The sequence below is a fragment of the Antechinus flavipes genome, chromosome 5 (assembly GCF_016432865.1).
Source record: "Antechinus flavipes isolate AdamAnt ecotype Samford, QLD, Australia chromosome 5, AdamAnt_v2, whole genome shotgun sequence".
NCBI classification, from domain to species: domain Eukaryota; kingdom Metazoa; phylum Chordata; class Mammalia; order Dasyuromorphia; family Dasyuridae; genus Antechinus; species Antechinus flavipes.
Window position 1 is genome coordinate 138,187,957 of NC_067402.1, and position 21,446 is coordinate 138,209,402.

Consider the following 21,446-nt stretch of genomic DNA (forward strand, 5'->3'; position numbering starts at 1 on the left):
TGATTTTCCACAGTCTTTAGGAGTATTTCCATAAAGCCTCTTTGGGCTTGATACCAATTTACCTCACCCTTTGAGATTTATTCTCTGGACATTCTGTCCTTGTCTGAGTTTGTGTTTTTGTCTGCCTTGTTACCATAGTAGTTTTCTATGATAATATTCTTTCCTTATTTTTGCTCATTTTATTTCCTTTTCTTTTGGTATTTCTTCTTCTCCTTCTCCTTCTTCTTCTTCTTCTTCCTCCTCCTCCTCCTCTTCTTCTTCTTCCTCCTCCTCCTCCTCTTCTTCTTCTTCCTCCTCCTCCTCCTCCTCCTCTTCTCCTCTCCTCCTCCTCCTCCTCCTCCTCCTCCTCCTCCTCCTCTCCTCCTCCTTCTCTTCTCCTTCTTCTCCTCCTCCTCCTCCTCCTCTTCTCTTTCTCTCCTCCTCCTCCTCTCCTCCTCCTCCTCCTCTCCTCCTCCTCCTCCTCCTCCTCCTCCTCTTCGTCCTCCTCCTCCTCCTCCTCCTCCTCTTCGTCCTCCTCCTCCTCCTCTTCGTCCTCCTCCTCCTCCTCCTCCTCCTCCTCCTCCTCTCTTCCTCCTCTCCTCCTCTCCTCCTCCTCCTCCTCCTCCTCTCCTCTCCTCTCCTCCTCTTCGTCCTCCTCCTCCTCCTCCTCTCCTCCTCCTCCTCTCCTCTTCGTCCTCCTCCTCCTCCTCTTCTCCTTCCTCCTCCTCCTCCTCCTCCTCCTCTCCTTCTCTTCTTCTTCTTCTTCTCCTTCTTCCTCCTTCTCCTTCTTCTTCTCCTTCTCCTTCTTCTTCTTCTTCTTCTTCTTCTTCTTCTTCTCCTTCTCCTTCTCCTCCTTCTCCTTCTCCTTCTCCTTCTCCTCCTCCTCCTCCTCCTCCTCCTCCTCCTCCTCCTCCTCCTCCTCCTTCTTCTCCTTCTTCTTCTCCTTCTTCTTCCTCCTCCTCCTCCTTCTTCTTCTCCTTCTTCTCCTTCTTCTTCTTCTTCTTCTTCTTCTTCTTCTTTTTTTTTTTTTACTTTTAAGGTGGAGCTCTGCTCCTGGGGTAACGGTGATGCTGTCCCAAATTTTCTTTGAAGTTCTGAGCCTTGGCTTAGAGCACAAAGATTCCTTATATTTCCATAGGGGAGTTTTACCTGCTCTTTGTAGGAAACAGCTTGTTTGCCAGTTTGCCTTCTGAGCTGGGAATGGAAGCTGACCCATTGATTTGCTCCTCTACTCAGCTAGGACTAAGGATTTTAGTTGCTGCTTTTCTCTAATCAAGACCCTCTCACCTGCTTTCTCATAGTCTATCTGACTTGGGCTGAATACCCTTTTTGTCCCAATAAAGTTTTTTGGAAGTTTTTTTTTTTCCCTGGCTATCTTGAGCTGGAGAGTGATTTCATTGTCAGACTCTGTTCAGAACTTGGATTCACATGGTTTTCAGTGAAAACTGGGAGAGCTCAAGTAAATTCCTGACTTTACTCCACTATGTTGGTAGTCTCCCAGTTCTCCATATGTTTGAGAAATGTTTTATTCTTTATCAGTGTTGATATCGTTTTAAATAATATTTTGTTGCATTTCATTAGACGCTCAAAAATGTCAAGGTGAACTTTTTGATACTATGTTTCATTTACCTAATTTCAAAAACTCACACATAGAAGGAAAGAACAAATGAACATCTGATATTTTTCTTAATAGGGTATTTGAATCTAAATCTTCTTATGAAGAATTATGTTTCTCTTTCTTGACATTGCCATTCAAAAAGAAATAAATTTTATAGTTTTTTTTTATCTAAAACTCAAATATATGTTAGCAGAATACTTGGATTCTAGATGAATGGAAGAGTTTTGTGTCTATTTCCAACTGACATTTCAGATAAGAGGTTTTGAAAAAAAAATTTTTTACCAGTTACATATATATTTTTTTAAATTTTATAATAACTTTTTTATTGACAGAACCCATGCCAGGGTAAATTTTATAACATTGTCCCTGGCATTCACTTCTGTTCCAATTTTTTCCCTCCCTTCCTCCACCTCCTCCCCTAGATGGCAAGTAGTCCTATATATGTTAAATATGTTGCAGTAGATCCTAGATACAATATATGTATGCAGAACCAAACAGTTCTCTTGTTCCACAGGGAGAATTTGATTCAGAAAGTAAAAATAACCCGGGAAGAAAAACAGAAATGCAAACAGTTTACATTCATTTCCCAGTGTTCTTTCTGTGGGTGTAGCTGCTTCTGTCAATCATTGATCAATTGAAACTGAGTTAGGGCTCTTTGTCAAAGAAATCCACTTCCATCAGAATACATCTTCACACAGTATCATTGTTGAAGTATATAATGATCTCCTGGTTCTGCTCATTTCACTTAGCATCAGTTCATGTAAGTCTCTCCAAGCCTCTCTGTATTCATCCTGTTGGTCATTTCTTACAGAACAATAATATTCCATAACATCCATATACCACAATTTACCCAACCATTCTCCAATTGATGGGCATCCATTCAATTTCCAGTTTCAAGCCAGTACAAACAGGGCTGCCACAAACATTTTGGCACGTACAGGTCCCTTTCCTTTCTTTAGTATTTCTTTGGGATATAAGCCCAGAATTAACACTGCTGGATCAAAGGGTAAGCACAATTTGACAACTTTTTGGGCATAATTCCAGATTGCTCTCCAGAATGGTTGGATTTGTTCACAACTCAACCAACAATGCATCAGTGAGCCAGTTTTCCCACATCGCCTTCAACATTCAGCATTATTTTTTCCTGTCATCTTAGCCAATCTGACAGGTATGTAGTGGTATCTCAGAGTTGTCTTAATTTGCATTTCTCTGATCAGTAGTGATTTGGAACACTCTTTCATATGAGTGGAAATAGTTTCAATTTCATCATTTGAAAATTGTCTGTTCATATCCTTTGACCATTTATCAATAGGAGAATGGCTTGATTTCTTATAAATGAGAGTCAATTCTCTATATGTTTTGGAAATGAGGCTTTTATCAGAAACCTTTAACTGTGAAGATGTTTTCCCAGTTTGTTGCTTCCCTTCTAATCTTGTTTGCATTAGTTTTGTTTTGTAAAAGGCATTTTAATTTATTGTAATCAAAATTCTCTATTTTGTGATCAGTAATGGTTTCTAGTTCATCTTTGGTCACACATTTCTTTCTCCTCCACAAGTCTGAGAGATAAACTATTCTATGTTCCTCTAATTTATTTATAATCTCGTTCTTTATGCCTAAATCATAGACCCATTTTGATCTTATCTTGGTATACGGTGTTAAGTGTGGGTCCATGACTAATTTCTGCCATACTAATTTCCAGTTATCCCACCAGTTTTTATCAAATAATGAATTCTTATCCCAAAAGTTAGGATCTTTGGATTTCTCAAACACTAGATTGCTAGAGTTGACTATTCTGTCTTGTGAACCTAACCTATTCCACTGATTAACTAATCTATTTCTTAGCCAATACCAAATGGTTTTGGTGACTGCTGCTTTATAATATAGTTTTAGATCAGGTACAGCAAGGCCACTTTCATTTGATTTTTTTTTCATTAATTCCCTTGAGATTCTCAAACTTTTATTGTTCTATATGAATTTTGTTGTTATTTTTTTCTAGATCAACAAAATATTTTCTTGGAAGTCTGATGGGTGGAGTACTAAATAAATAGGTTAGTTTAGGGAGTATTGTAATCTTTATTATATTCACTCGGCCTATCCAAGAGCACTTGAGATTTTTCCAATTATTTAAGTCTGACATTATTTGTGTGGAACATTTTTTGTAATTTTGCTCATATAATTCCTGACTTTCCTTTGGTAGATAGATTTCCAAATATTTTATGCTGTCAATACTTGTTTGAATGGAATTTCTCTTTGTAGTCTCTTGCTGTTGGATTTTGTTGGTGATGTATAAAAATGCTGAGGATTTATGGGGATTTATTTTGTATCCTGCTACTTTGCTAAAGTTATGAACTATTTCTAATAGCTTTTTAGTAGAATCTCTGGGGTTCTCTAGGTATACCATCATATCAGAGTGATAGTTTGGTTTCCTCATTGCCTACTCTATTTCCTGTAATCTCTTTCTCGACTCATTGCAGAGGCTAGTAATTTCTAATACAAAATTTCTAATACAACCTTGCTTCACTCCAGATCTTACTGGAAAAAGGTTCCAGTTTTTCCCCATTTCATATGATGCTTACTGACGGTTTTAAATATATGCTCCTGATTATTAATTCTCTTGTTGCACTGGGAGAATTGGATTCAGAAGGTATAAATAACCCAGGATGAAAAACAAAAATGCAAGCAGATTATATTCATTTCTCAGTGTTCTTTCTTTGGGTGTAGCTGCTTCTGTCCATCCTAGATCAATTGAAACTGAATTAGATCTTTTTATCAAAGAGATACACTTCCATCAGAATACATCCTCATACAGTATAGTTGTTGAGGTATATAATGATCTCCTGGTTCTGCTCATTTCACTTAGCATCAGTTCATGTAAGTCTCACCAGTCCTCTCTGTATTCATCCTGCTGGTCATTTCTAACAGAATAATAATATTCCATAACGTTCATATACCACAATTTACTCAACCATTCTCCAATTGATGGGCATCCATTCATTTTCCAGCTTCTAGCCGCTACAAACAGGGTTACCACAAACATTTTGGCACATACAGGTCCCTTTCCCTTCTTCAGTATCTCTTTGGCCCAGTAGGAACACTGCTGGAGCTAAGGGTATACACAGTTCGATAACTTTTTGAGCATAGTTCCAAATTGCTCTCCAGAATGGCTGAATGTCTTCACAATTCCAACAACAATGTGTCCCTGTTTTCCCACATCCCCTTCAACATTCTGCACTAACTTTCCCTATCATTCTAGCCAATCTGACAGGTGTGTAGTGGTATCTCAGAGTTGTCTTAATTTGCATTTTTCTGATCAATAATGATTTGGAGCATATTTTCATATGTCTATAAATAGTTTCAATTTCTTCATCTGAGAATTGTCTGTTCATATCCTTTGACCATTTATCAATTGGAGAATGATTTGATTTCTTATAAATTAGAGTCAATTCTCTATATATTTTGGAAATGAGGCCTTTATCAGAACCTTTGATTGTAAAAATGTTTTCCCAGTTTATTGTTTCCCTTCTAAAGTTGTCTGCATTTGTTTTGTTTGTACAAAAACTTTTCAATTTGATATAATCAAAATTTTCTATGTTGTGGTCAATAGTGATCTCTAGTTCTTCTTTGGTCATAAATTCCTCCCTCTTCCACAGGTCTGCAAGGTAAACTATCCTATGCTCTTCCAATTTATTTATAATCTCATTCTTTATGCCTAGGTCATGAACCCATTTTGATCTTATCTTGGTGTATGGTGTTAAATGTGAGTCAATGCCTATTTCTGCCATACTAATTTCCAAATTTCCCAGCAATTTTTGTCAAATAGTGCATTCTTATCCCAGAAACTGAGGTCTTTGGGTTTGTCAAACACTATATTATTAAAGTTATTGGCTTTTTGTCCTTTGAACCTAACCTATTCCATTGATCAACTAGTCTATTATTTTGCCAATACCAGATGGTTTTGGTAACTGCTGCTTTATAATATAATTTTAGATCTGGTACAGCTAGGCCACCTTCATTTGATTTTTTTTTTCATTAATTCCCTTGAAATTCTTGACCTTTTGTTTTTCCATATGAACTTTGTTGTTATTTTTTCTAGTTCACCAAAGTAGTTTTGGGGGAGTCTGATTGGTATAGTACTAAATAATTAGATTAATTTAGGTAGTATTGTCATCTTTATTATTTTTGCTCGCCCAATCCAAGAGCATTTAATATTTTTCCAGTTGGTTAGATCAGACTCAATTTGTGTGGAAAGTGTTTTGTAGTTTTGCTCATAAAGTTTCTGATTTTCCCTTGGCAGATAGATTCCTAAATATTTTGTACAATCAGTAGTTACTTTAAATGGAATTTCTTTTTGTAACTCTAACTGTTGGGTTTTTTTAGTGATATATAAAAACGCTGATGGCTTATGTGGGTTTATTTTATATCCTGCAACTTTGCTGAAGTTGGGGATTGTTTCTAATAACTTTTTGGTAGAGTCTCTGGGGTTCTCTAAGTATACCATTATACCATTATATCATCAGCAAAGAGTGATAATTTGGTTTCCTCATTGCCTATTCTTATTCCTTTAATCTCTTTCTCAACTCTTATTGCCAAAGCTAGCATTTCTAATACAATATTAAATAGTAACGGTGATAGTGGGCAACCTTGTTTTGCTCCTGATCTTATTGGGAATGGTTGCAGTTTGTCCCCATTACATATGATGCTTACTGCTAGTTTTAAGTAGATGCTACTGATTATTTTAAGGAAAAGTTCATTTATTCCTATACTCTCAAGAGTTTTTAATAGGAATGGATGTTGGATTTTATCAAATGCTTTTTCTGCATCTATTGAGATGATCATATGGTTTTTGTTAATTGATTATTAATGTGGCCAATTATACTGATAGTTTTCCTAATATTGAAGCAGCCCTGCATTCCTGGTATAAATCCTACTTGATCATGGTGTATTATCCTGGGGATGATTTTCTGTAGTCTTTTTGCTAATATGTTATTTAAGACTTTAGCATCAACATACTTAACATATATAGGACTGCTTGCCATCTTGGGAGGGGAGTGGAGGGAGGGAAAGGAAAAAACAAAACATAAGAGAGTACAAGGGATAATGTTGTACAAAATTACCCTGGCATGGATTCTGTCAATACAAAGTTATTATTAAATAAAATGAAATTTAAATTAAAAAAAAAGATTTTAGCATCAATATTCATTAGGGAGATTGGTCTATAATTTTCTTTCGCTGTTTTCAACCTACCTGGTTTAGGTATCAGTACCATGTCTGTGTCATAAAAGGAGTTTGGTAGGACTCCTTCATTCCCTATTTTTTCAAATAGTTTATAAAGTATTGGGGCTAATTATTCTTTGAATGTTTGGTAGAATTCACATGTAAATCCATCTGGTCCTGGGGCTTTTTTTTATGGAGTTGATTAATAGCTTGTTGTATTTCTTTTTCTGAAATGGGACTATTTAAGCAATTTCCTTCCTCCTCCGATAATCTGGGAAGCCTATATTTTTGGAGGTAGTCATCCATTTCACTTAGGTTATCAAATTTGTTGGCATAAAGTTGGGCAAAGTAATCCCTTATTATTTCTTTAATTTCTTCTTCATCAGTGGAAAGTTCTCTTTTTTAAGACTGCCAATTTGATTTCCCTCTCTCCTTTTTCTAATCAGATTTGCCAAAGGTTTATCAGTTTTATTGGTTTTTTCATAAAACCAACTCTTACTTTTATTTATTAGTTCAATAGTTTTTTTTTTTTTTTTTACTTTCTATATTATTAATTTCTCCTTTTAATTTTAGATTTTCAAGTTTAGTAATTGATTGGGAGTTTTTAATTTGGTCTTTTTCTAACTTTTTAAGTTGCAGGCCCAATTCATTGATCTTTTCTTTTTCTATTTTATTCAAGTAAGCCTCTAAGGATATAAAATTTCCCCTTATTACTGCTTTGGCTGCATCCCATAAATTTTGATATGATGTCTCATTGTTGTCATTATCTTGAGTGAAATCATTAATTGTGTCTATAATTTGCTGTTTCACCCAATCATTTTTTAAGATGAGATTATTTAGTTTCCAATTTCTTTTTGGTCTATTTACACCTAACTTTTTGTTGAATATAGTTTTTATTGCATTGTGATCTGAAAAGAAAACATTTACTATTTCTGCCTTCCTGCATTTAATTTTGAGGTTTTTCTGTCGAAATATATGGTCAATTTTTGTGTAGGTTCCATGAACTGCTGAGAAGAAAGTATATTCCTTTCTGTCACCATTCAGTTTTCTCCAGAGATCTATCGTACCTAATTTTTCTAATATTCTGTTTACCTCTTTAATTTCTTTCATATTTGTTTTGTGATTTGATTTATCTAAATCTGAGAAAGCAAGATTGAGATTTCCTACTATTATAGTTTTGCTGTCTATTTCTTCTCGCAACTCTCTTAACTTCTCTTTAAGGAAGTTAGATGCTATACCACTTGGTGCATATATGTTAAATACTGATATTGCTTCATTGTTTATAGTACCCTTAAGCAAGATATAGTTTCCTTCCTTATCTCTTTTAATTAGATCAATCTTTGCTTTTGCTTGATCTGAGATAAGGATGGCTACCCCTGCTTTTTTGACTTCACCTGAAGCATAATAGATTCTGCTCCAGCCTTTTACTTTTACTCTGTATGTTTTAAATGTATTTCCTGTAAACAACAGATTGTAGGGTTCTGACTTTTGATCCAGTCTGCTATCTGCCTCCTCTTTATGGAAGAGTTCATCCCATTCACATTTACAGTTAAAATAACCAATTCTGTATTTCCTGCCATCCTAATATCCCCAGATTATGCTTTTCTTTTTCTTGCCCTCCTTCCCTTCTTTCCTAGTATTAAACTTATTGGTCTAACGAATGTCACGCAGCTCTCCCTCTTTAGTATCTCTCCCTCCTCCCTTTGAATCCCTTCCCCTTTTCTCGTTCCCTTCCCTTATTACTCTTTGTCCTTCTCCCTTTTCCTCTCCCACTTTTTAATGAAGTGAGAGAAGAATCTGTGTAAAACAAATATGTCAATTGTTTCCTCTTTGAGCCAACTCTGATGACAGTAGGATTCACACAATGTTCCTCCCCCTCTCTAAGTTCCCTCATATATGATAGGTTTCCTTTGCCTCATTGTCGCATGTAGTTCCCCTCTTTTTATCTCCCCTCTACCCTTTTTGTATTTCCCTTTTTTATGTTATATCAGTAAAATCAAATTATACATATGGTTTTTATGTATATCCCCAACAGAAATACAGTTCTCAAGAGTTCATTTTACCTTTTTCTACTTCTCTTGATTACTGTTGTTGGAGATCAAATTTTTTGTTTAAGTCTGTTTTTTTTTTTTTTTTTCCTTAGAAATAGATGGAATTCCTCTATTTCATTAAATGTCCATCTTCTTCCATGGAAAAAAATACTCAGCTTAGCTGGGTACTTTATTCTTAGCTGCATCCAAGTTCTTTTGCCTTTCGGAATATCTGATTCCAGGCCCTTCGATCCTTTAATGTTGAGGCAGCCAGATCTTGCGTGACCCTTATTTTGGCATCTCAGTATTTGAACTGTTTTTTCCTGGCTGCTTGTAAAATTTTTTCTTTAGTCTGAAAATTCTGAAGTTTGGCCACAATATTCCTCGGAGTCTTTATTTTAGGGTCTTTTTCAGAAGGTGTTCAATGAATTCTTTCAACGCCTATTTTCCCTTCTGGTTGTATTACTTCTGGGCAGTTCTCTTTGATGATTTCCTGTAAAATAGTATCTAGGCTCTTTTTTTCATCATAATTTTCTGGTAGCCCGATGATCCTCAGGTTATCTCTCCTAGATCTATTTTCCAGGTCTGTTGTTTTTCCAAGTAAATATTTGACATTTTTTTCCAATCTTTCATTTTTTGGGTTTTTCTTGACTGATTCTTGATGTCTCAATGAATCAGTCATTTTTATTTGTTCAGTTCTGATTTTTAGTGAGTTATGTTCTTCATCAGCTTTTTTTACTTCTTTTTGTATATGTCCAATTGAGTTGTTTTGCTCTACGGAAATTTTTTCCATTTCACTAATTTTTTTTTTTAAGTGAGTTATTTTCTTTTTCCAATTCGCAAATTCTCTTTCCCTGCACTTCTTAGGAGTTTTTTACCTTTTCCAATTCACATTTCTGGAAGTTGTTTTCTTTTTCCACTTTATCAAATTTTTTATTTTAGTGAGTTATGTGCCTTTTCTGTTTTCTCTTGCATAGCTTCTCTTTCCTTTCCCCATTTCTCTTCTAGCTCTCTTTTAAGGTTTTTAATAATCTCTTCTAGAAGAGCCTTTTGTATTGGAGACCAATAATTGTCTGGAGATTGTCTGCTATTAGTCTCTTCAGTGTTGAAAAGCTGTTCTCTTTCTGTGTAGAAACTGTCAATCGTTCTTTTGATTTTTTTACTCATTTTGTTAAAGCCTGTAAGGTCTGCCTTCAGAGCCAGGAGGTTACCAGCTTCCTCTGCAGAGCAGTGAAAGGTATATGGACGGGTAGCTGTCCTGCCAACCAGCTACAAAAAGTAGCGAGGTACTGGAGTGCTCTGGCAAAGAGTTCCCCAACCAAAAGTAACTCAGGCCTGCAGGGCTGGGATAGGAAAGTACCCTTCAAAGAACCCAGCTATGTGAGATAACAACTGCCCTGGGGCTAGACACTTATCAGTGAGAGTTTTACTGCCCCAAGCCAAACCCTGCCCTGGGACTATGGGTATTAGCAGCTGAGCAGTGAATGGATTTGCAGGGACCGGAAGTGTCTGCCCTGGAAGAGCAGTCAGCAGGGGAGGTTCTATTGCCCCAGGTTGTGCCCCCCACTGTGCCGATCAGAGGCTGCCCAGGCTGAGCCCCCCACTCTGCAGATTAGAGGCTGCCCAGGCTGTGCCCCGCTGCCATGCAGATTAGTAACTGCCCCTGCAAAAGCCCTGAACTGCAGGATGTGGCCACAGGGCTGCAGTAAAGTCTGTCTGAGTCACTTCCAGGTTTGAGGGGTTACAGCCAGATCTCATTAGATTCTGGCATTTTTTAGAGGACCCTCTGCTTTAGGCTTTAATTTCTCTGCCAGTTTACTGCTTTGTAATCAAGGCAGAGCAGTTAGCCTATAGCAGAGTCGTCTCTATAACTTATTTAGCCACAGAGATCACCTCTGCCCCTGGTTTGCTCAGGATGCTAGCCTCTCACTGCCTGTGCTACTCTGTTCCTGGCCCCTCAGGACAAACCTTTCCTGGCGAGCTTCCAGATGGACTTCGGCTGGTAAATTGTAATGCTTCTAATCTTCATGAATTTAAGCAGTGAAGAGCTATTTTTGAGGCTGGATTAAATAGTTGGTTATGAGGGTAATAAGAGGAGCTTAGAGAGTCATGTGTGCCTGCTCCGCCATCTTGGCTCCGCCATCTTGGCTCCGCCCCATGGATAATTTCTAATAATTTCTAGTTGATTTTCTAGGATTCTCTAAGTATACCATCATGTCTTCTGCAAAGAGTGATAATTTAGTTTGCTCATTACATAATGTAATTTCTTTAAATCTTTTTCTTCTCTTATTGCCAAAGCTAGCATTTCCAATACAATATTGAATAGTAGAGGTGATAGTGGGCAACCTTCTTATACCCTTGATCTTATTGGGAATGCTTCCAGTTTATCCCTATTACATATTATGTTTGCTTGTGGTTTTAAATAGATGCTACTGACAATTATAAGGACAAGTCCATTTATCACTAATGTTTTTTCTAGTGTTGTTTATAGCATTTTGGACAGGAAAGGGTGTTGGATCTTATCAAATGCTTTTTCTCCATCTATTGAGATAATCACATCCTTTTTGTTAATTTGGTTTTTGATATAGTCCATTATACTAATACCGTGTTTCCCCGATAATAAGACCTATCCCGAAAATAAGCCCTCCCCTCACTGTGTAAGATTCCTCTAAAATAAGCCCTCCCCCAAAAATAAGCCCTATTGAGATTGCTATTGTAGTGAAGGTGATCCCCTGTGCTACACGCTACATTACGGTACCTTCTGTATGCACCGTACCCCCCTCTACCCTCCCCCCCCCGGTGAAATGCATGCCGCGCTCCAAGCTGCATCCAATTAGAGCTGCAGCAGTGAGCACGTCATTCTGTTCTTCCCCAGTATTTTGCTTGCTGGCACCATTGAGAGCAGTGCCACAGAGGAGAGCTGAGGCAGGACAACATAAAAACCCAGTATGTAAGCAGGAGTGAGGGGGCATGATGGACAATAAAAGGGGCATGATGGAGGATAAAAGAAGAACTCAGGGGGCATGATGGAGGATAGAAGGAGCACTCAGGGAGCATGATGGGGTTAAAACATTATTGAGGGGCATGATGGAGTGAAAAGAAGGACTGATGGTCATAATTTTATTATTCTGTCTGTTTTGACCCCCAGACATGAGTACAAAAAGGAAGAGCTATACTGTTGAATACAAGAAAGCAATTGTAAAGGAGTTACATGGCAAGAATCTTGCAGTTTTCTGTAAAGAAAAACTTTTGGATCTTCAAATGGTCAGAAAATGGAGAGCAGATTATAATAACCTCAATCAACAGGTAGATGAGGGAAAAGGGAAAAAGCGCAGGTCTGGATCAGTTTGGCAACCCTTATATCCTGACTTGGAGATCCTCATTGGTGAATGGATTGCTGACGGGAGAGCAAAGGCCTTGGTTGTGTGCAGGACTGATATTCAAGCATTTGCCCTTTCAATGGCACCAAAGTTTGAAATGGTCTCAGAAGGATTCAAAGCATTACAACACTGGTTGGACAGTTTCCTTCAATGGTATGAACTGTCCCTAAGAAGATCAACAACACTGTTTAAGCTGGAAGATGCTGAAGTTATTAAACATGTACTTGTATTCAAGTCCTTTATTGATAGGATCGACATTTCCAAGTACCAAACCTGTGATATGATTGCTATGGATGAAACTGCAGTGTTTATGGGACAAGGATCTCAAACAACAATTCATCACAGGGGTGCAACGTCAATCTACATTCCCATCACTGGCTATGAAAGTGCACGGGCCACCTATGTTTTGGCAATTCATTTGGATGGAAAGAAAGCCACACCTCTAATCATCAGTTAGGGCAAGAAAAGATTGAACGTGTATCAGGCATTTACATTCTTGAAACCAAAAAAGCCTGGTGTACACAAGCTGTTATAAGAAATTGGGTTGATTTAATGCCGCCACTTGTCATGCAAGGTAACCAAAGAGGTCTGATAATCTGGGATTCAGCCAACACTCACCACACTAAAGAAATGAAGAACTTCCTTGCAGAGAGAAGAATAAATCAAGTAATGATTCCTGCAGGAATGAATGCCTATCTCCAGACCCTTGATATTGCAATAAACAAGCCATTCAAGGACCATTTGGGCACGGAAGTCAATGACTACACTGAAAATAGAATGGAAAGAAATCAGCATGGAAACTTTGTGAAGCCCTGTCTGCAAGAAGTTGTGACTTGGGTGAAGAAGTCATGGGATAAAATTACTGACAGCTGTGTCGCCAAGGCACTACGAGCAGGTTACCTGGACAAGACATGTTCATTTAAAGAGAGCTATATTGCTGGACATGACAGATTGGGTCCACTTCTTCTGAAGGAAATAGAGGCACAAGACATCCAGGACGGAATTCAGGGTATGGACACTTATGACGATGTTGTTGAAGAAGATGACATGATCATTATTGAATAAAGATACTTTTTTTTGTTCACATTTACCTGTTTATTAAAATTGCTGTCAATGTTCATTAAAATAAGTCCTCCCCTGAAAATAAGCCCTCTGGTGTTTTTCTGTCCAAAAAATAATAAGACAGTGTCTTATTATCGGGGAAACATGGTAGTTTTCCTAATATTGAACCAGTCCTGCATTCCTGGTATAAACCCTTCAGAGTCATGGTGTATTATTCTGGGAATGACTTTCTCTAAGAATTCACTACTTGACAAAAATTGCTGGGAAAATTGGAAACAAATAAGGTAGAACTAGGCATTGACTCACACCTAACACTGTATACAAAAATTTAGGTTGAAATGGATTGATGATTTACATAAAGAGTGATAATATGAACAACTTAAAAGAACAAAGAATAGTTTACCTTACAGATTTGTGAAAAAGGAAGGAATTTCTGGTCAAAGAAGCACTGGAGTACATAATTGAACACAAAATATATATTTTTTGTTATATTAACTGAAAAATTTTTGTACAAACAAAACTAATGCAGACAAGATTAGAAAGGAAGTGATAAACTGAGGAAACATTTTTTTTAATATTCAAAAGTTCTGATAAAGGTCTCATTTCTAAAACATATAGAGAATTGACTCAAATTTATAAAACTTCAGGTCATCCTCCAATTGATAAATGGTCAAAGGATATGAACAGAAAATTTTCAGATGTAGAAATTTGTAAAGACCGGGTTAGCACCCTGGATACTTTAGAATCAGCCAGAGTCAGGATAAGCAACAATCCTTGATTTTTATTCTTTGTGGAGGTAAACGGAATGACCATACCAAGTGAGAGGAGTCACGACACAAATCCGGCCAAGAGTCACTCTGGCTTTCTCACTCCCCACCAAATCCTCTACCTAAATCTCCTATATAGCAGATCAAGCCTGCAGAATGGTGGGCAGGACCATTCTTTCTCCAAGCATATACTGATAGAGTATGGTCCAATTGGTAAATGGTTTTAAGTGCTCTGACCGGACCTCAGTGCATCACTTCAGCTTCAGCCCATTACAGAAATTAAAACTATTTCTAGTCATGCAAAAGGTGCTCGAAAGCATTATTTGTTAGCAAAATGCAAATTAATACAACTCTGAGGTACCACTACCCACTTCTCATATTGGCTAAGATGATAGGAAAAAGTAATAATCAATGTTGGAGGGGATATGGGAAAGCGGCAACACTCATACATTGTTGGTGGAATTGTGAATGAATACAACCATTCTGGAAAGCAATTTGGAACTATGCCCAAAGTGCTATAAACTGCATTTCTTTGATCCAGCAATTTCTCTATTGGGCTTGTATCCCAAAGAGTTCTTAAAGAAGAGAAAGGGACTCACATGTGCAAAAATGTTTGTGACAGTCCTTTTTTGTAGTAGTCAAAAATTGAAAACTGAGTGGATGTCCATCAGTTGCAAAATAATTGAAGAAGTTATGGTATATGAATATTACAGAATATTATTTTTCTATAAAAAACAATCAACAGGATGATTTCAGAGAGGTCTGTTGAGACTTATGTGAACTGAACTGATGATAAATGAAGTGAGTACAAGCATTGCACATGACAAGATTATACAATAATTAATTTTGATGGATATGAATTTTTTATTATGAGACAGTATGGCTTAGTGGACATATTATAGGCCTTGAAATCAAAAATACTGGAACTTTACCTTGCCTCTAACAGATAAGTACTGTGTATGTCTTGAAAAATGACAATATCTCAGTGCCCCCATAAAGTCCTTGAAACTATGAGCTACAGAATCACTGCTGATCTGACTCAGCATGTAGGATTTCCATGCTAACATATTCTTTCAATAATAAATTATAAGTAGCAACAAGGAACTAGTTAGCTAGAGATATTTTACTGATGTAGATAAAATAAAATATAAACATATTTATATATAATTATAACATAAATGTATATTATTACTGTTGTAATGCTCCAGTGTATCTGACTCAACAACTGACCCCATTTGGGCTTTATTGAAAAAGGTACTGGATTGATTTCCTATTTCCTTCTCAACTGATTTTATAGGTAAGAACCTGAGGAACCAGGGGTGAAGGGATTTGTCCAGGGTTACACGTCTGCTAAGTGTCTGAGGTTATATTTATACTTGGGAATATGAGTCTTAGAATAATAGCATTTAAATGAAGACGACATATAAATATCTAGCTCATACTCCTTCTTTCTAAGGAATGTAGAGTAACCAATTTTGGCCTCTAACTTTTTGCTTCATTTCCTGCCAGAAATTATCTCCTCTGGATAATAGTGGGGAGGAAATATGTTAAAAAAAAAAAAAAACCTGTTTATTCTTGTCTCCCTATTAGTCACAGACACAGCACTCTACATTTTTTTATTTTTTAAAAAAGTGTGTTTATGTTTGTGTGTATATGTGTGTGTATGCGTATTGACATATTATTGCATTTATACATTATCTGTATACTTTATATGGATATATATATATACTACATATCTATAGTTATACACATAAAGAATTATAGAAATTGTATTTGATATTTAATTTTTAAAATTTAAACATATATAGTTATATACAAAAATATTGGTTTAAATGTTTTGCTGTTTGTCTAGGTCTCCCTCTGAAACTATTTTCTCTTCTGCGTACTTAAAAATATTTTCTTGATGTATTTTTCTTCTATTTTTTCATCACTTTCATTAATCTCATTTTCTACCCCACATACGAAAATTTCATTGTTTGAAAATAAAGATGTATTCAACCAAAACAAATTCACAGACATTGTTGAAAAGATGTATTGTTTTGGTACCTCTATCTTTTTTTGTGGAGGGGTGAAAAATCTAGGCTTCATTATTGGTCTTCTTGAGTCTTGATTCAGCATTACATTGATCAGTATTCTTTCATCATTCAAATTTCTCTGCATCTCTGTGTGTCTCTGTCTCTGTATTGCTGTCTCTGTTTCTGTGTCTGTGTCTGTTCCTGTGTCTGTCTGTCTTTCTCTTTTTCTTTCTTTCTTTGTCTCTCTTCCTTACCCACCATTTTACATTTGTATAATTATATTGTAAATTGCTTTCCTATTTCTTGCAATTCATTCTGCATTAGTTCATACCAGTGTTCTTGTTTTTGTTTTTTTTTTTTTTTTTAATCTACCTCTTTCATACTTTGTTCTGACACAATGATATTGTATTGTGTTCATATATCAAATTTATTCAGAAGTTCCTTAGTTGATGGACAATTTATCCTTTAGTCTTACATTATGATAAAAAGTACCATCTTAAATGCTCCTCCTCCTCCTCCTCCTCCTCCTCCTTCTCTTTCTTCTTCTCCTCCTCTTCCTCCTCCTCCTCCTTCTTCTTCTCTTTCTTCTTTTCTTTCTTCTTCTTCTACTTCCTCCTCCACCTTTTCATCCTTGTCCTCTTCCTTCTTTTTATCTTTTTGTTACATTGAATAATAGTATTTTTGTATCAAAGGTTCACAGTTTAGAGAATATAATTATATACTTGTTTCTGGAATTGTTAGAACAATTGACAACTCCATTAGCAGTGGTTTTTGGTCTCACAAAGTTCTTCCAGCAACTGTCTTTCTTTTGTTTTGTTTTGTTTTCATTTTTGCCACCTTTACAAATATAAATGATATGAGATAAAACAATTTCAGAAAAAAATTAACCTCCTATTAATAGTAAGATATTTGAAACATTTTTACTATTCTTTTCAATATTTTGATTTTCTTCTTTTGAGAATAACCCATATAATTTGGATCAATTCCCTCTTTGTTTTATACATAATATCTTTTGTCAGGAAAAGTTACTGCAAAGTCCTTGATTGCTCTCTTTTAAGTGTTTTTTCTCATTATTTTAACATCATCAGTTTTGTTTATGCTATTTTTCCAACCTCATATAATTAGAATTTTTATTTTATCTCCTGTGATTCTCTCAATTCTTTTTTCTTTTAATTAATATTTCATGATCTAGAATTGTGAAAGGTATTGCCTTCCTTGTCACTTAATACTCTTTGTGATGTGACTCTATATCTAGATCATTATCAATTTTTATTATATCATGGTACAGTTTATGTGTACTGTGTGGAGGGAGAGAGGCAAGGATGGAATAAGAATATATAGAGTTATTTCTATATGGGGATAATGATAAAATGTTTGTCTAAGGTATTCTGACAAGGATTTTTCATTCAGACTTATACTATAATCCTGTATAAAACTCTATGTAATATTCAGAGTGAACAAATGTAAAAAACATATCTAGAAGCTAGAAAAAAGTAGGATATAGGTGATACATTGGTTAGAATGACAGCCTTAAATTGAAGAAGACATATTTTCTGATTTTCAAATCTGGTTCAGACACTTATGGGCAACTTAATTCTATTTGCCTTGGTTTTCTCATCTTAAAGTGAGCTGTAGAAGAAAAGGGAGAACCACTCCAGTATTTTTGCCAAGAAAATCCTAAATGGGGGTTAAAACAAATGGATTAAAACAAAATAGTAATTAGTTCAGCATATTATCTTGAAATTCCATTTAGTTCTAACAGCTGGAAAGTAAATAGTAATGATATAAATATCAAGTTTAACTAGATAGTTAAACAATATTGGAGAAACAGAGATCTTCCATTTATTCATTATTATAATAATAATTAGAACAGGTCCTTCATTTCTTTTCTTTCTTTTTGGGGGAAGGTGGAGAGAAGATATAGTAGAGACAGGAAATGATGACATATCACATATCATGTTAGACCTTTGGTTAGAAGACTCACCTTAAATCTGTAAAAATCTCTCCAGTTGCATTTTAAAATGGCAATTTTTAAAATATATTATTAATAATTGTATTTATTATACCTTTATGTTTTGTGTTATTTCTGCCTTTTTTCTATTTGCATATCAACTAAGTCAAAATTAATCAGTGAATTCTATTCTTCTGACTTTACTAATGATTGAGCACATGACACATCATTATTATCCACAGTAATTATCTTGTTGAATCATCTTTGCTTATTTAACTTTAGTAAAGTAATGGAATTGATAATGTATGCAATTGAATTTTATCTTATTTGCTTAAAGTTCCACCTGTTCTTTTAATATAAAAAGAATACTGGTGCTATAACAGAATGAATAATAGCCTGGGAGTGCAGAGGTAGGTTTAAGTCCTATCTTTGCTAATTACAAACTGTATCATCTTAACCCAGTCACTTAATCATTATGAATCTCAATTTCCTGTTTAGAAAAATGAGATGAATAATATGGTCCTTCTTTACTGTATATGAAGACCTTCAAACAATTATAAATTATTATTGTAATGATGCTCTTATTATCTGTAGTTAACTGTGTCCTTTCTTTTGACAAAAACTATATCTACTGCTTTAAAGAGAAGAGCCTGGAACATAACTTAAGGGGTCAATTCTTCATTTTGAATGCAATGTTATAAGATTAACTCAATGATTGTGATTAGTAGTTACTGTGAAGACTACTGTACCACTTCATAATTTAATAGCTATATAAAGACATGCATGATTGTCCAAAATAAATATTAGAAGAGTTATCCTAAAACATTTTTGATTTTCTGGAGGGCAGTTAACTTATTGAATTATTTTTAATAGGCAGGTAGATCTTAATAGCATTTGCAGGAGATATCTACGATTTTAAATGGAGTATCTCCAATTAATCCAAAAGAGTCACTATATAAACACAAGTTAATATCACTATGGCATTAAAAGTAATAATAATATCATTTCCTATTATTATTGCTTTTCTACTGAAGCAATTTAAAGGGCTATTAGAGACATAATTAAGTTAATTCTTTTATTTCTATCAGCTTTTTAGAAACAAGGCTTATTGCCTTATAATTAACCCCTTGAGATATCTTTATTTTGGAACAGTTAGTCTTTCAAATGACATCAATGGAATTAATCAAATACATAAAATTAATTGCATATAGAGTCATTTTAACAACTATATATGATTATTTCAAGCTTGAAACAGCCCATGATTCCCTAGTCCGGTTATCTATTTAGTTCATTCCCAGTGACTTTTTCATGATTACAGCATTTATGATTTCTTTCTCTTAAGTATCTTCCCAAGTCTTCATATGAGGAAGCACTCACCCAGGACATGCTCACTTTAAACTTAGAAAGGTAAAAAGTTCATTAACTATTTCTCTGCTCCAACTCCCAGCAGAATTGCAGTAGCTCAAAATAAATGTGAAATACACAAATTTAGAATCATTTCCACTTTAAATATCCATATAAACTATTTCTTCTCAATCTGTTGTAGAGTTTTCATGAGTTTGTATTGGTCTGATGAGCCACAGTTGGACAAATTATACTTTGTCCCCAAAAAAGTGATGACACTTTGGTCCTCTTTGAGTATAGATAAAAACCAACCATTTATCTATTGATCTATCCATCTATTTTCTAGAGAATTATCAGATCATATAACTACCCATATCTTTGCTATTTATTTTTCTATTCTGACCTCTTTCTGTTCCTCCTCCTGAGCACTTAAAAAGGAATATGGGTTAAAGAGAAGATAAGGACTTGATATTTCACATCTACTATATATTGCAATAGATTTAATGAAGTAATACAATAGAGTCATATGCCACATGGCTTATATGGCTTCAAGTGAATGCAATTGCTGATTGTTTATACATCAAATTTTATTATCTTTTTTTTAGAATTTTAGGATCTATTGATGCTTTTTTTGTTTTTCATTCCATAATCATTTTTCAGTGAACCCACAACTGTCTTCAAAATCCTCACTCATAGCAAAGGAAAAATATAACAAAGCCAAAGTACACAGCTACTGGCTTTGACTGCAAAAGTAACATTTGATCCCATTTCCCTCACCTTTCTTCACACATACCCAAAGAAGGTATGTGTGCTATATTTCAAATATTCTGAAATTGATTACTACCATTAATTTCTCTTTATGTATATGTGTGTGTCTGTGTGTTTGTGTGTGTGTGTGTGTGTGTGTGTGTGTGTGTGTGTGTGATATAGAGTGGGCTCTGAAAGTCAGACACAAAAGTCAAAATGTTTGATTAATAATTGAAAAAGTCTTACAGTATCTATAATTTGTCCTAATTGTGGACTTTCCATTGCCATGAAGGGATATGTTGGGATGTCTTTACAGAAATCTTTTATAATTTTGTTATATTGAAGATGGCAGAGAAGGCACACGGAACTATCTAAGCTCCTCTAATTCTCCTCATAACCAACTATTTAATTCAGCCTCAAAAATAGCTCTTCACTGCTTAAATTCATGAAGATTAGAAGCACTACAACTTACCAGCCAAAGTCAATCTGGAAGATCACCAGGAAAGGTTTGTCCTGAGGGGCCAGGAACAACCTAGCACAGGCAGCGAAAGACTAGCATCCTGAGCAGACCATGGGCGGGGGGTGATCTCTGTGGCTAGAGAAGTTATACAGACAACTTTGCTATAGACTAACTGCTCTGCTTTGATTACAAAGCAGTAAACTGGCAGATAAATTAAAGCCTAAAACAGAGGGTGCTCTAAAAAACACCAGAACCTAATAAGATCTGGCTGTAACCCCTCAAACTCGGAAGTGAGTCAGGCAGACTGTAATGTGCCCTGCAGCCACATCCTGCAGTTCGGGGCTTTTGAGGGGCCACCTATAAATCTGCACAACAAGGGGGCACAGCCTGGGCAGCTTCTAATCGGCCCAGTGGAGGGCTCAGCCTGGGGCAATAGAACTTCCCCAGCAGACTGTGCTTCCCGGGGCATACACTACCTGTCCCTGAAAATCCATTCACTGCTCAACTGCTAATATCCACAGTCCCAGGTCGGGATTTGGCTTGGGAAGTGAAACTCTCACTGCTCAGGATCTAGCCCCAGGGCAGGCATTATCCCACACAGGGGATTCTTTGCAGGGCACTCTCCCAGCTCAGCCCTGCAGGCCTGAGTTACTGCCAGGTGGGGAACTCTTTCCCAGAGCACTCCAGTACCTCGATACTTTTTGTAGCCAGATAGCAGGACAGCTACCTGTGCATATACCTATCACTGCTCTGCAGAGGAACCTGGAAACCTCGGCCCTGAAGGCAGATCCTAGAGACTTCAACAAAGGAACAAGGAACAACCATCAGGATGAATACAGAGAGGACTGGTGAGACTTACATGAACTGATGCTAAGTGAA